At 39.9% G+C, this 15,737-nt stretch overlaps 1 long non-coding RNA gene across 1 annotated transcript in view; it reads right to left on the reverse strand.

The window, feature by feature from the left end:
- LOC134298476 (uncharacterized) overlaps window positions 1-8,191 on the reverse strand; it is a 58,685-nt gene extending 50,494 nt beyond the window's left edge. Inside the window, exons 1-2 of the long non-coding RNA XR_010005577.1 lie at window positions 6,939-8,191; window positions 3,652-3,729 (exon numbers count right to left, since the gene is read on the reverse strand). This is a non-coding gene — a long non-coding RNA (uncharacterized LOC134298476). The remainder of the gene's footprint in view (window positions 1-3,651; window positions 3,730-6,938) is intronic.
- Between the last annotated feature and the right edge of the window lie 7,546 nt (window positions 8,192-15,737).

Below are 15,737 nucleotides of genomic sequence, written 5' to 3' on the forward strand. Positions count from 1 at the left end.
GTAAGAATAATTGGTGAATAAATATATTAAGTCAAATTATTAACAGACTAGTCTGAGACACAAATGGAAACTAGATCAGGTCATGTAAGTGTTATTGTCACATGGCCGCACCGCATTGTCTTGCATCGTCAGGAAGTGTGGGCAACCCGGCACCCCCTGCCCCATATTGCTGCTCTATTGAGGACGATCCCATGGGGGGAAGTATCAATCATGTGGCTTTCCCCCATTGCTTCCTATGGCAACATGGGAAGCCTTCTGTATTGCCATGGCATGTACCAGCTCTACCCTACTTCACCCATAGATCCCCACCACCGGCATCATTTGATGGGAGCTGGTGGGCTCCATGGGTGATGTAGGGCAGAGTCAGCATATGCTGCTGAAATACTGCCCTTGTGATGAGGTTGTGTTACACCCCTAGGCAGCGAGAGCACTGAAAAACAACACAGAGGCCAATAACAATATAATATCTTTATTATTTATTATTAAAGCAAATAAAGTTCCAAAAGGAAATAAGCAGCAAAGTTGAATAAGCAATTAACCTTTCAGGAAAGAAAGTCCAAACTTGGGCAAAGAGGTAGACCGGCGCCCGGTCTACTCAAGAGTAAGCGCACCTTCAGGCCACTTGGATTCCAAGAGCTAGAGACAATGATGCTTCTCAGTCAGAAGTAAAGTTGACACCGCAAAGGAAAGTTCCCAGCGCAATACTTTTATTGAAGTTCATAAGCTTCCCCAAACCAGGTGCCCGACTCCCTAAAACGTCCCAGGAGAACTGAGCTTGTCATAGTCACCGTGCCAGGTGTCTGACTCCCAAATTCTTCCCAAGAGAACAGGGCTTAGCCATAGTCACCATGCTCCGCTAATCTGGCGCTTCTCCTCAAACTTTGTCTCTGCGATCTCTCTGTTTTCAAAAAAGCCCTGCAATCAAACACTAACCCTTCAGGAGAATCTGGGAGAGCCGACACTGTTTCAAGGGCATCCTTAATTGGCTCTGGCTCGGAAATGTCAACAGAAGGCATCTGGAAAGAAGTTGAATCTTGCTGATGTGGGAGAACACCAAAGTCTTCTTTGTCCTGGACAGTAATGGCCACAAGGTCAGGGGCCAAAGGTGCCCTAGGCATCACAGGTTGTTTGAATACATATGACAAAAACAAAACATGTTATAGATATCCTTTGTTCTACATTTTACCATTTTATCTATATTTTATTGTTCCTATGAAGCTGCTTCTGTGAGTCATGTCTTAAAGTTCTCTTGAAATTTTCCTAGATCTACAACTCTAATCCATGATGATATTCCAGAGCGAATGATTTATTTATTTATTTATTTATTTATTTTGCCAAGTCTGTATTGTGGTTCTAATGATTGGGGTTTTTTTTTATTTCCTTGAGACATTTATTATCCTGTGTAAGAAAGAAACAATCTTTATTCCTTATCTCTCCTATTTCTTCCCAAATCAAGTTTTCTAATCTATATATCATATTTGTCTTATTTTATTAGCAATATACTACAAATTAATGTTTGGAATACCTAATCCTCCTTCTTTCAGGGATATATACCATAAATTTTTATTTATTATTGGTTTTTTATTTCCATTACAAAAATTATTTAGAATCTTTTGCCATTTTTTAAAATTCTCCCTGTTATAATTCTATGGTAGCCTTCAGAATAAGTTTATTTTGGATAAAATCTTCATTTCACACAGTGCTATTCTTCCAAACCATGACAACTTTAATTTTTTATATATCTGAGTAGTTTTTCTTTTATCTTTTCTTTCAACTTATCAAAATTAAGCTTTTTTTAAAAAATGTAGCTATATTTTTCCCAAAATATTTGAAACTTTCAATAACTTTAATCTTATAATTATTTTTAGTTTCTTCTATTTCCTCTCTACTATAGTTAATTAGCATCATTTCATGGGAGCCAGTGGGCTCCATGGATGATGTAGGGCAGCGCCAGCATATGCCGCTGAAATCCTGCCCTTGTGATAAGATTGTTTGAATATATATATGAAAAAGCCCTATGTTCTACATTTTACCATTTTATTTACATTTTTTGTTCCTATGAAGCTGCTTCTAGGTGTGCAGTTTTATGCTACAGAGCCATACACATGATTAATGTAAACATCTGGTCCTTATTGTGTTGTTACGTTACTTTGTTTTATTCTATATTCTAAACCATCTTGTGTCCCATGTTGGGAGAAAGATGGAAGATAAATTAGATTTACAAGCAAGGTTTTATGAATTGTCCCTACCTAACTGCCATTCAAAAGCCTTGAAGGGTGTCAAGTATGGGAGAAAACCCTACATGATTAACCCATCCATGGGAGCATACTGCAAGCATACATGGCTCTATGCTATTATATTGCATTATCCAAAAATTGTTTTCAATCTTTCATCCAGGAAGTTGAATGGGACCTTAACTAATGTGGCATGAAATGTGAACTGGATCCACGATGATGCAGTTGTGTGGATATTCCACCATATGTTAAGCACCATCAAGATAAATGGAAACAGCTACTGTATATCAGTTTCCTGCAAAGTGGTGTCTTCCAGGTATATGAGACTTCAACAACCATTATCTCCTATTACTGACCATGTGAGCTAAGGCAGTGGCAGTCAAAAATATGTAGCTGGCACCAAGATGTGTAAGACAGGTCTATGTACTTAATGTGATCACATAAATTGGCCTATCTTCACGTTGACACTGACAAGGCCAAGGTTGCAGAAGCTGGCTTACTTAGGTCTGGTTCAGGCCTGTAGCGAGGGGGGGTTAGGGGTTCAACCCCCCCCCCCCGAAATTTTTCAGGTTATAAAAAAAAACCCTGGTTTACTCATGAATTTTAACTGGTTAACCAAATCCCCATGCTAAGTCTATGAGACGCAAAACATTAAGAGTCCCTCCAGGCACTGTCTGAAGCAGATATTGACAGGTTTGTAGCGGGGGGGGGGGTGCTAGGGGTTCAACCCCCCCCCCCAATTTTCAAAACCCCTTCCGAATTTTTTTCTGGCTACAGCCTTGGTCTGGTGGCTTCTTATTATCAGTCCATAAGCTGGTTCGCTTTTGCAAGAGACTGATGCAAGTGGAAGAATCATCATTTTGTTGAGAAAAGGGAAGTGAGGCTATTCCCTACTTGATAAAAATAATTGACTTGAGCAAGCATACAGCACCATCCTCTTGTGGTTTGCTCACGTGTCAGCATGAAGAGAGAAGAGAGGATATTACTTAGGAGAGATGAAGAATTGCAGTATCCCCATAAAGTGAATCATGTCACTTAGGATTGACCTGCTGTATAAGGGTGGGGCAGGAAGCCAACCATTTCATCAAGTGGATAATTTTCTAAAAGACACTTGTATGTAGCTTTTTACTATGCCAGAAAATAAATCTATACCCACTTGTATTCCGGTGCTGTAGGAACACACGCTATACAGTCAATTTAATCCTGAAAGCACTTATTTTAGCCTTTAATGCGCTTTTTTAAAATCACTTCTTGCACCACAGTTTCTGAGAAAAACCCAGAGTTGAGTAGACTACCCCCTCACTGGGCACTTTATTTCTAAACTCAAAACACATGAGTTTGGCAGCAGGGCTCTGTCAAGGAGGTGTTTGGCAAGGAAGGCAGCAGTGGTGCTTTAGAAGCCAGTGGAGAAAGGTACCGTTTATTTCGCCTTTTCAATGATGAGGGCTCCATGTTTCATTCATGGCTGGGCTCAGCTGGGAAGCAAGTGATGGCCCTGAGGAGAGGAGAAACAAAGGAGTTCTGATCTGATTTGGTCAGGGAACATGTGAACATCAATACAATGTGAGATATATAACAAGTAGTGTAGCACTGGGACAAGGATGGAATGTAACTAACTACCAGGGCATAGTACACTAAATTTCAGCTGGATTATTTTGCTGGTGTAGCAAATCCCTCAGTCTTATAGATAGGGAGGTAAATCTTCCACATTTTTCAAAAACAGCTTCAAATACAAATGATATTTTCATTTTATGAAGAGCTTCATCTGGTAATTTGTGGAGCTCAAGGCACTGCTCTATAAATCTGTAGAAGAAATGTTGGCTACCTTACATAAAAGATTTGAAAGTCCTTTGAGACATTTGTCCCCATGTCCTTTTATCTTTTCCTGGTTTAGAGTTTACCATTCCCACTTTTTAAAATAAAAAAAATGCACAACTCCTTTTTGTTACATGCATTGCAAAGGCATTTCCCCTTAAGGAAGATGAAGCTCTTCACCCTTTTTCCTTTTTGTAAAAAAAAAAAACATTCCCACAAAGAAAACTTGCGAGGGCTGCATCTTTTACTCCCTAAACAACTTCCTTTTTGTAATGTTAAAACATATGGTGTACAGCTTAGTTTTGTACCAAGATATTAGCTCCTTTTTCCAATGATTGACTTTTGAACAGCTATTAGATGGTAGCCAGCCAGTCCAAATGGCTCATGCCATGACCCCGTACTGGAACACAACTTAGGTCCCTAAAAAAATGATGAGCAGCTGCTAAAGAAGTAAAACATTGGTGCAGCCCAGATTCTTGGCAGGGGGTTGGACTGGATTGCCCAAGAGGTCTCTTCCAACTCTATGATTCTATGATTCTATGATTCATGGGTAGCTCATTGTAAGTGCTGTTATTTATTTATTTATTTACATCATTTATATTCCGCCCTTCTCACCCCGAAGGGAACTCAGGGCGGATCACATTACACATATTAGGCAAACATTCAATGCCTTTTTAACACAGGACAAAGACAAACAAACATAGCTCCGAGCGGGCCTCGAACTTATGACCTCCTGGTCAGTGACTCATTGCTCTCCCGTCTGCGCCACAGCCCGGGAGAGCAGGTGAAGGAGGCGTAGACAGTCCCATATTTATTCCTCCTTTTTATTGATACTGTCCAGAGCAAGTTTTCCATTTTATGAAAATAAATGATGTGTGGCTACTGCCTTGGTAAACATGTCTTCTCTAAAATGGTACATCATTCTCTACTGAGGTTCTCCCACCCATTTTTAAGGGCAGCCAACCCATAATTAAAGTGGACACAACCAGGATGGAGAACAGCATTTCTATGTTGGCTGGGCATTATGGCAGTTTTAGTCGAACACACAATTACTTTGGTATAGCCCCTCCAAATGAGAATGCTGTTCTCCAAAATTAATTTGTACTTCACTCCTCAATGTTCTAGCATAACCGATGTTGAAATTGCTCAAACCTAGAACTAGTGGTTTGGGTGTTGAACTATGGCCTCCTCCACACTGCCCTATATCCTATAATATCTGCTTTATATGAGTTCCCACTGCGAGATAACCTGGGATAAACAGATAATCTGGGATCAGATCCTGGGATAGAGTTGCAGTGTTGAAGGGAACTATAACTCTGTGGACCAATATTCAATTCCCCACTTGGCTATAGAAACCCATTGGATGACCTTGGGCAAATCAATACTCTGGGCCCCAGAAAACCCTGTGATAGAATCATCTGAGGGTCACCATAAATCAGAAATGACTTGGAGTTACATAACAACAACATGATACATATATTTGCTGTGTTCATATTCCATTTGGAACATTGCCTTCCTCTTCTCGTAAGATGCTAAAGTGTATTTCTAAATACTCAATAGATGTTTCTACCAATGCTAGAAGTATGAGGATTGAAGGAACATTTTATTTGAGGTGATTTTGGGGGGTCCAATGTCCTCACTCCTCCTACCCTATAAATAGAGCTCTCCAGATAGCACCATATAAGGTACACTACATGCAGTTTTTTACCTGGTACTCATTGGATCGAGCTTCAAGTCTGCCCCAGTCCAATGAATGGTTACAGCTGGATGAAAATTGCTGTATAATTCAAGATTGTTAGCACTACTCACCAGCCTGTTATCCAGCAAAGAGTAAGTGTGTATATCCAAGGATTTTCATCAAGGCAGACTGTTGTTTTGGATGAGAATCTAGTCAAATTTCCATTTCCTTTGGCCTATTTATTTTTTCCCTGCCCCTGTGGATTTACAGAGGCCAGATTGCAGGTTGAACACTTATGACCTCACCTTAATCAAGCCACACTACTTTTCCTCCTTTGAGTTATACTAAGCCCATCTAGTTCTCTGATATAAAAAAGGGGATATTAGTAGTTACACCAACTTTCTTTTTAACCGATATTCTCTAGTGTTCTCTAGAAGGTTGTAAGTATGAAGCTTATGTGACCTGATAATTTCATTTCACATGTGCATATTGTAAGTTTGCATAAAAAGTATACTGAACCTATTGAATTGCACTTCTTTTTTATGGTGTGTGAACCAATCCCTAGTCTTTCAATGTTATTTCTGCCTCTGCTACCAAAGCTGCTCTGAAAGATGTAAAGCCCAGGAACTTCATTAGTTGAAGTATTTGCTGGAGTGGTGGTTTCTGTTCCTTCAAGTCTTCTCTGACTTATGGTGACACTAAGGCATGGGGTTTTCTTGGCTAGATTTATTCAGAAAGGGTTTGCCTTTGCCTTGTTTTGAACTTGAGAGAAAGTGACTTGCCAAAGATCACCAAGGCTGTATCTACACTGCCCTATATCCCAGGATCTGATCCCAGATTATCTGCTTTGAACTGCATTATATGAGTCTACACTGCCAGATAATCTGGGATAAACAGATAATCTGGGATCAGATCCTGGGATATAGGGCAGCGTAGATCCAGCCCCAGTTGTTTTCCATGGCTGAACATAGATTCACACTAGTCTCCAGAAATAGTCCAACAGTCAGACTACTACACCACAATGGTTCTTGAAGACAGGTATAATTATAAACTTCTGTTCAAGAGCCAGATGGCAGAAGATTAATAATAACCAGTTCCACATGCACCCATACATAAAGATGGCTTAATAAAGAAAAAAAAGAGCTTAGTCTATATATATATATATATATATATATATATATATATATATATATATTGATAGATTTACTTACCAATTACATGTTAATATTCAGTCAAATGGAGCAGATACTGGGGAGCAGAAGAAAAATGGCTGCATGTTACAAAGATGCAGGGAAACTTATGTGGAAAAACAAAAATGGAATCAGCAAGCACAAAATGCTAACTGAGGATTTCCAGTTTAATTCCTGGCAACTTCACATAGGGTAAGCCCCTATCTTCATTCCTGGAGAGATGCTGCTAGTCAGTATGAACAATGCAGATGGTATAATAGTATGGTATCATACAAGGTTACTTCCTATGTTTCTTGATGTGTACCCCAAAGCTATGTAAAACAAAGTTTCTAAACAGAACCAGTTGGACCTCAGGCTAACACTTTCTAGTTTGCTTTTTGTGGTGAACAGCAGAGCAATAGCTCATGAAAATGTGTTCCATGTCCTCCCCAAAAGTTTCATTTTTGTTCAGGTTTTCTGCAACTTTGTAAGTGCCACAGTATCCTATTTGAATCGGAGTGAAAAGATGAAATACAAAATAAGCCATATCATATCTGTGGACCTGATGCTCAGGAAAAAACATCCACCACCTTAAAAACAAAGAAGAATTATAGATCCATACAGTTGAAAGGGTCTTCATGGGCCATCATATCCAACCTTACTCTGTGATCTCCAGCTAAAGCATCCCAAACAAGCTCATCCTTTTTTTTTGAAGAGGGACATCCAACTGGCACCATCCAGCAACTGCTCCACACATTCCCTGCAGCCCCAATACAGGGACATCGCCAACGTCCTTGAGAAGGTGGTATGCAAGGGGACCTTGTAGTGGGGAGTCACCAGCACCATCAAATGATTAAACCTTTCCTGCTCCACCATCAGGAAGGGCTGGTCATTGAGAGCCAGAATATCTCCCAGGTGCTGGGTGATCTCCCTCACAGAGGGAAGCTTGCCACTCACTCTGCCCTTGTCCCTGGTTGTCATATCCTACTGCTCTAGGGTGGTCTTTCTCTTCTCCCTTCCAGCAGTAGGGGGACTGTTGCTGCTTCTGCCACAACCAGTCCCAGCCTAAGAAGCCATGCCAATTTGCAGGAGGTGGTGCCTCTTGAAATGCATCTGCATCTCAGTCATAGACAGATGTTTTATGTCTTTGCCCCTACCGATTTTTTATTTTGAGGTAGTTGCACACTGCATGCGTGGGATTCTCCACTAGCACCTGGAAGTGGATCATTCCCTCTCCCCCCCCCTCAATTTTATTAGATTAACTTTTTTTCTTACTTTTTTTCTCTCTCTCTCTCCCCATCACATACTATCCTCCCCCTTTTCCTCGGATTTTATTCTCTACTAAAAAATAAATATTATCTTTTAAAAATCCTGTATAAGCTTCTCAGGTGTCTCAGAGGACAAATTCAGTTTTGCCTCCTCCTTAGCAATAATGAACATGAGCACTGCTAGCCCAGATTGAGAGGCTCCAAGTTGTGCCCCAACCTCAGCAGCAGCAGCACCAAGAGAGGTGTGTTTTATTTTGTTGAAATGGCAGTAGCAGAAATCATACCTCTTCCTCTGAAAGCCTGGTGAACACTGGAGCCACCAGGATGGCCACTGGAGCCAGTACCCACCCCAGGATTCATTATGTATATAAAATATATAAATGTTGGTGTTAAAGCACTTTATTAATTTGTATTTGTGGTTGTTTGCACCAGCTAGCTGCTTGTGTGTGGTTTGCACACATACAAGCCAGAAAAACAGCAAGGAAAAGGAAAGTAGATAAACAAACAGTTTAAATACATAGAAGATGACACAGGCCTACAAACATGAACAAAGGGCTCTTTTGTTATTTTTGTTATATTTTGTGGGGCATAGGAGAATAGGCATACAACAATACACTAATATACAGAAGAACAGAAGGATTTGAAAGGAAGGCAAGGGCAGGAAAGGAGTATAGCTAGCTAACTAGCTATGGCAATTTGGAAAATCTAGTTTGGGGTTGGATAATTTCAAAAGAGGAAAGTTGTAAACTGGATATGAAGTGACAGAAATTAGTAAAAAGCTACTATAAATTTCGGTTTTAAGAAAAACAGAGAAACAGAACACAAGTTCAAACACACGTCTTTATCTCTCTCTCCTGAAAACACCACAAAGACACAGAGATAATAATAATACTTTATTTATACCCCGCCACCATTTCCCCACGGGGACTCGGGGCGGCTTACATAGGACAAAATATAGGCAACATAATACAAATCACACTATAAAAAGATAAAACAGTAATACAATATATCAATTAAAACAAAAAATACAGGATAAAAAAATGCATTTAAAACACATAAATGGTAAAATCGTAATAAATACAGGATAGATTATTAAAAACCCTCTGAAGGAAGGTAGAGAGGGAGCCAACCTAATCTCCCTGGGGAGGGAGTTCCAGAGTCTGGGAGCTACGACCAAGAAGGCCCTCTCTCTTGTCCCCACCAACCGCAGTTGTGAGGAGGGTAGAAGTGAGAGAAAGGCCTCCCGGAAGATCTCAGTGATTGGGTGGGTTCATAGGGGACGACGCGGTCATGAAGAAAGGCAGGTCCCAAACCATTTAGAGCTTTATAGGTAATAACCTGCACCTTAAATTGGGCCCAGAATATAATCGGCAGCCAGTGGAGCTGCTTGAACAGGGGGGTTGTCCGCACCCTATAAGCAGCTCCAGTTAGTAACCTGGCTGCTGACTGTTGTACCAACTGCAATTTCTGGACCGTCTTCAAGGGCAGCCCCACGTAGAGTGCATTACAGTAATCCATCCTTGAGGTAACCAGAGCGTGGACCATCATGGTCAAGTCAGACTTCTCAAGGTACAGTCGCAGTTGGCGCACTAGCTTTAGCTGTGCAAAGGCCCTCCCGGCCACCGCCGACACCTGAGCATCAAGTGACAGCGATGAGTCCAGGAGGACCCCCAATCTGCAGACCTGTGCCTTCAGGGGGAGTGCGCCCCGTCAAGCACAGGTAGCCACCCTATGCCCGATCGGCCTTACGACTGACCTGGAGGACCTCTGTCTTGTCAGGATTGAGCTTCAGCTTGTTGGCCCTCATCCAACCCATTACAGCGGCCATGCTGAAGGGAGATTAGCTTTGCAGAAAGCCGCATGATTGACTTTCTTCTTCTGATTGGCTAACAAGGGGGGGAAAGCATGCAGTTCCCATTGTCAATCACATCAGCCCCCGCCCCCTCCCACCCCAGACAATTACAGATGATGGCGGATGTTACACTGAAAAAACCACGCTGAAACAACAAATTTTTATGAATCTCTCCAAAAGTTTTGGAGGTTCGTGTTTCGATTCATAATGATTCAGAGGGGTCCCTTTCCAATTAGTAATTCGGAGATTCATATTAATGAATCATATGAATCTCCGAATTATGAAACAGAACTCCGAAGTATGGCACACCCCTATTGTTTACATATTCATATAATACATTTTTGTTTCAGAGTCATTCTAAATTACAGAAATGATTTACTTTAATTCAGTGTCACTTTCTATTCCTGTAACATGCATGCACAGAGAGAGAGAAAACACCCTAATATTGACCAAGAAACAGATTCTGTTGCGCCACAAGCCTGATGAGCTAATGGTGATTTTCACTTTGTACCTTCATTGCAGCTTCAGTCAACTCACAGTGGCTACAAACAGATTGAAAACATGGAAATCAGGCCTGTAATTTGCATGTGCTCTAGCTGTGATTACTCTTTCAATCACAGTGCTTGGATATGAATATAAGGAGAAAGATTATAGGGTTTTTTGCATCAAGATTATCCTGGGGCAGAGCTAAAAGGCACCCATCATCAGCTGGTAGCAGAAAAGAGGTTACTGCACAAGCAAAAGTAAATAAACAAAAAAGTTTCAAATAACATCAAAATCAAATCAATGTATGTGCTTTCCCCTAGATTTAATCACTATAACTGATATGGCATGCAAGCAATCAAGAATTCCTTATTCAGAAGGGTATGTGTTGCATACATGTCCAAACCCCAAGATTTTCTACCCCAATAAAAGCACAGTCCTCAGTCATGAACATGTATAGTATTTTAATGTAAACATTGCATTGATGCTGTATTTCATAAGGATGTTGTATTATTCCAATTTCAGAATGAAGAGTGGGATTTTTTAAAAAGTTTCAATATTACAGCAAATCAGTATACCATGGTGGGTACCCAAACAATGAATGAAAACCTTTCTCTTATGAGAATAGAATTCAGTTCAAAGTCATCTGAATACATATAGCTATAATGATTGCTTCAAAAATTAGATTGTGTTTTGTAATGTAGACATAGGCAATCACATTGCAATAATTTACTTGCCTATAAAATCCAAGGGATTCAGTATAGTTCCTGCTTTGAGTATTGAACTAGAACTCTTGAAAACATATATAGTGATACCTTGACTTAAGAGTTTAATTCATTCTGTGACTGAACTCTTAACTCAAAATGCTCTTATCTCAAAGTGAATTTCCCATGGAAATGATATTAATCAGTTCCTGCCCCCCGAGCACCCCCCATTTTTGTTACGTGTTTTTAAATAATAAAATGTATTTTATAAATAACAAATAATATATAAAGCACATTCACATGGAACAATAAAAAAGAAAGATCAACTTTAAAATGGTAGAAGCACAAAGTTGTGGCAAGGAAGCACAAAGTGAAGAGGCAGAAGCATCACTTTCTTCATACTGTACTCATTCCAGCCTCCCTCCCTCTCTTGTTCTCTCTCCCTCTCTCTCTTTATGAAGGGAAACATACCAGGAATAAAAACCACACAAAATCAACTAACCCAAAGCTCCTCAAAGCAGACAAGAGCAAAGCAGACAGAAATCTCCCAAAACAGACAAGAGCACCAGGCACAGAGGCACAAGGCATGGAGGTTGTTCCCTTGAAGCCCTAAAGCCCTCTACTCTTCTGCAAGAGCTCCCTCTGGCACAAGCTCTTAACTCAAAATGTTACTCTGATGTCAAAGTTACGCCCAGGCTGAGCAACAGCTGTTAACTCAAAAACTATCTCAAGTTGGGACGCTCTTACTCATGTATAAGTTGGTGAGCCAAAATGATAAATTTCGATATGACCCGTGGATAAGATGAGAATTATTCTGTGAAAAGGAGAAAGCACCAATGCTGGCCCAAAGGGCCGAGTGTCGCTGGTCACCACTGCCATTCCCCCACACAGGCATTTAAAAAGGCCAGAAGCAGCCCCATGGTTGAGCGAGTAGAGGGGGTCATTGCTTCTTTTAGGCTGTCCCAGGATGGACTAAGCTCTTGTGTTTTGCCACCTTACTTGAACAAGGAAATGGTTCCTTTTTGTAAGACTTAAGGTAAAGTAATCCCATTGATCCATAAATAAATCAACCCAGTTTTTTACTTGATTTTTGACTAAAATTTCCTGACTTTCCATCAATATCTAGGCTAGGTTCAAATCCCTGCTCAATTATGAAAAGTCGCTGGATGCTCTTAAGCAAATCACATTTTCTCAGCTTTAGAAAAAGAAATAGAAATCAGAATAAATTTTGCCAAGAGAACCCCTTGATAGGTTCACCTTGAGGTCACCATAAATTGGAAGTCACTTGAAGGCATAGAACAGCAGCTACAACAGCAACAAAATCTAAAATGCACAATTCATGTACATCACTGACATATGCCATTCATAGGAAGGGTGTTGGCTAATATCTCTTGCAAGATTTCAGAATACATTATACAAAAATCCCACAAAATTGCCATCATAGCAAATTAAGTATGCCAAAATGTATGTTAAGGTTAGATGTCTCTATGTGGCTTGGCAGTCACTTCCTGTTTCCAGAGAAACACAACCATTTGGGCAGAGATCAAAGGTAGTAAAGAATGGGATAGAACAACTCACTTCAACTGTTGTTAATGATTTAAAATATTTCCCCCTATCATAGGAGATCCAAGGCAGCAAACTATATATACACACACACATACATACACACACACACACATACACAAACACACATATACACACACATATATGAGTTAACAATGGCGTGATATATATTATATTGCATGATATATTAACTTAATCCAAACACTGACAACTTTTATATATTTTATATATACACACAGGAAAATGGCACCAAAATAATGCTTTGTATTAAAGAGCAGCACAGAGATAAAGTCTCTGGGTGTTAAAAATAGGGTTTTTTCCCTTAAATAAAATGTGTATTTGGCTAAGATGGCTTTGAGACTGACTGCTAACCACAGAAAAGAATTCATTTCCCCTCTCTGAAATTACCAGAGCCCATTTCTGATATTTGGAGATATATTTTCCTGAAATTACTGTAGAAGATTTTTTATTGCATTTTATAAATACTTGTGGAATATAACATTTTATGAATGCAGGTTTACTTGGCTTGCACGTTGCCTAATAAATCCTAAGTTTATGTATAAACTAAGATGAGATATATATTTATATGAAATTATTGCATGCATTTTGATTTATGATCTATTTATAATTACTAATGTATATTATTGTCTTTTGAAAGCAATCTCTTAGCAAGAACATAAACACTTTTTTTGCCAGAATACACTAAATTGGTTTTTAAAACTTTTTGAACACTGTTGTTTGCATTGTGTTATGTTGTATGTATCAAAGGGCTTTTATTTTATGTTTATTAAATAGCAGCAGCCAAATTCACAATGGAGACAGCAGGATGACATCATGAGCCATCTAGTTAAATCCTGGAATTGAAGAGTATACACTGGGCCTTAAGGCAGTCACAAGCACTATCTTGAACTCACTGCAATGGTAAATAGAGGTCTACACAGTCCAGCAGGCCGGGACAGCATCCGTGTTGCTGTTGTTACTCCCAGATGTCAACAGAGTTCTGTGTGAGCTTCTAACCATTGCAGGTGCCCTGTATTGATAGGTAGAAGAGAAAGTTGATTTCCCACTTCCTTCCTGATCATGCAGGTGCCTCTGCTGATGGCAGCATGGAGTGCCTGTGACAGCCAAGAGCTCATATAGAGGTCTGTGGCTACCTGGGAACAGCAATGGTGGCAACACTGACACAACCTGCACTCATGAGCACATAGGGAAACGGATGGAAGCAGTAGCAGTCCTGCTCTCCACTGTGCCCTGAAACTGCAGGAATAAGGCAAGCTCTGGAGCAATCCACAACTTTTTGTAATGTGGGGCTATACCTGGTTAATCCAGTTTAACCTTCAATACCTAGTGGAAGTGAAGAAACACTGTGGGGACAGGAGCAAACTGCCATGAAATGTGTGTTGTCCTATGTAACAGCAAGGCAAAACCAGCACAGTCACACTAAACAATAAAAAAAAGAAAGAGAAACTTAAAAATGGTAAAAGCACAAAGTTGTGGTATAGAAACACAAAGCACAAAGTGAAGAGGCAGAAGCATATTTTTCTTCATTCCATCCTCCCCCTGCCACTCTCTTCATGAAGAGAAACATGCCAGGAATAAAAAACACACAAAATCAACTAACCCAAAACTCCTCAAAGCAGACAAGAGCAAAGCAGACAGAAATCTCCCAAAACAGACAAGAGCACAAGGCACAGATGCTTCTCCTTTGAAGCCCTAAAGACCTGTACTCTGGCACTAGTGCTCCCTCAAGCTCTAGCTCTTAACTCTAAACGCTGGTCATATGTCAAAGTGAAATCCAGGCTGAGTGATGGCTCTTAACTCAAAATGCTCTTAAGTTGGGATGCTCTTAAATCAAGGTTTTACTGTATTCATTGAAAAACTATAGCAAAATGTGCTGCATGATGTCCTGCAGAAAAAAAGTTTTTGCAGTTTAATAAACTTTTTCCATGTTTTTATGATATAATCGATTAAGAAATGATATTTATAACCCCGGAACAAAAATTGTGTTACATAGTGTTATAGGCACCAAAATATATCAAAATCTTTGCTGCACAAAGTTATTAGAACTAAGACTAGATGAACCTCTTTCAGAATAACATTCCAACTCCTGGGAACAACCACTGAAAGGTTTCTGCCAAGTAAACCTGTTCCAGATGATGCAAGAACGTAGGAATCACTGAAGTTGAATAAAGAAACAGAAGAGACCTATCAGTTATTTTATCTTTTTTGCTTCATTGTCTCCTTTTTTCTTGTGCTTCAAATCTGACAATGGTTTTACTTATCTTTACAACCAATCTGAGCACATCTAGCCAAGTGTAGTAGGTGTTGAAATTATCTTCTTCTAGTAACATCCCAAGATGGGAAATGGAGTGGCCTTTAAGAGACTTTAAACACATTTACAATGAGATACTTGGCACTAAGTGTCATAGAAACTGAGGTATTTCACAGTAATCCAGAAATAAACACAACATGGTTCTTGTCTATTCCAATCCCCCTGAATCAACAGTGCTATTGGTCTCTTTTTTATACTTCAGTTCCTAAACCCATCTACAATTCTCGTGAAACACACCAGAAAGTATACTGGGAGACAAGGAAATACAGTTCTGCTGGTCTATGTAGCCAGGTTGGGAAACTGTTTGGGGGATGAGGCTACACAAGCTTCCAGGCATTAATCCTACAAAACATAAAACAAAACATGTGTGCCCTCAAATGGCCTTTAGAGGACATGAAGCACATCTTCTGTGCAACAGTCAGCAAGATGAGTAATTACTAGGATCTAGTAGATCGCCACTGCTTATTTTTATTTATTACTAACTTGGGGACCCAGCGGTACCCGGGTTATTAGAAGAAGGCATTGTTTGTTTTGGAATGTTATGTAGGTTTTGGGATTTTAGGTAATATCACCGAAGTTTTGTCCAGATCCCTTGTTGGCTGGGTTCAGTGCTGTCTGGATAAGGGTGAACTACAACTC

This window comes from Anolis carolinensis, chromosome 4 (genome assembly GCF_035594765.1).
Source record: "Anolis carolinensis isolate JA03-04 chromosome 4, rAnoCar3.1.pri, whole genome shotgun sequence".
Lineage (NCBI taxonomy): Eukaryota > Metazoa > Chordata > Lepidosauria > Squamata > Dactyloidae > Anolis > Anolis carolinensis.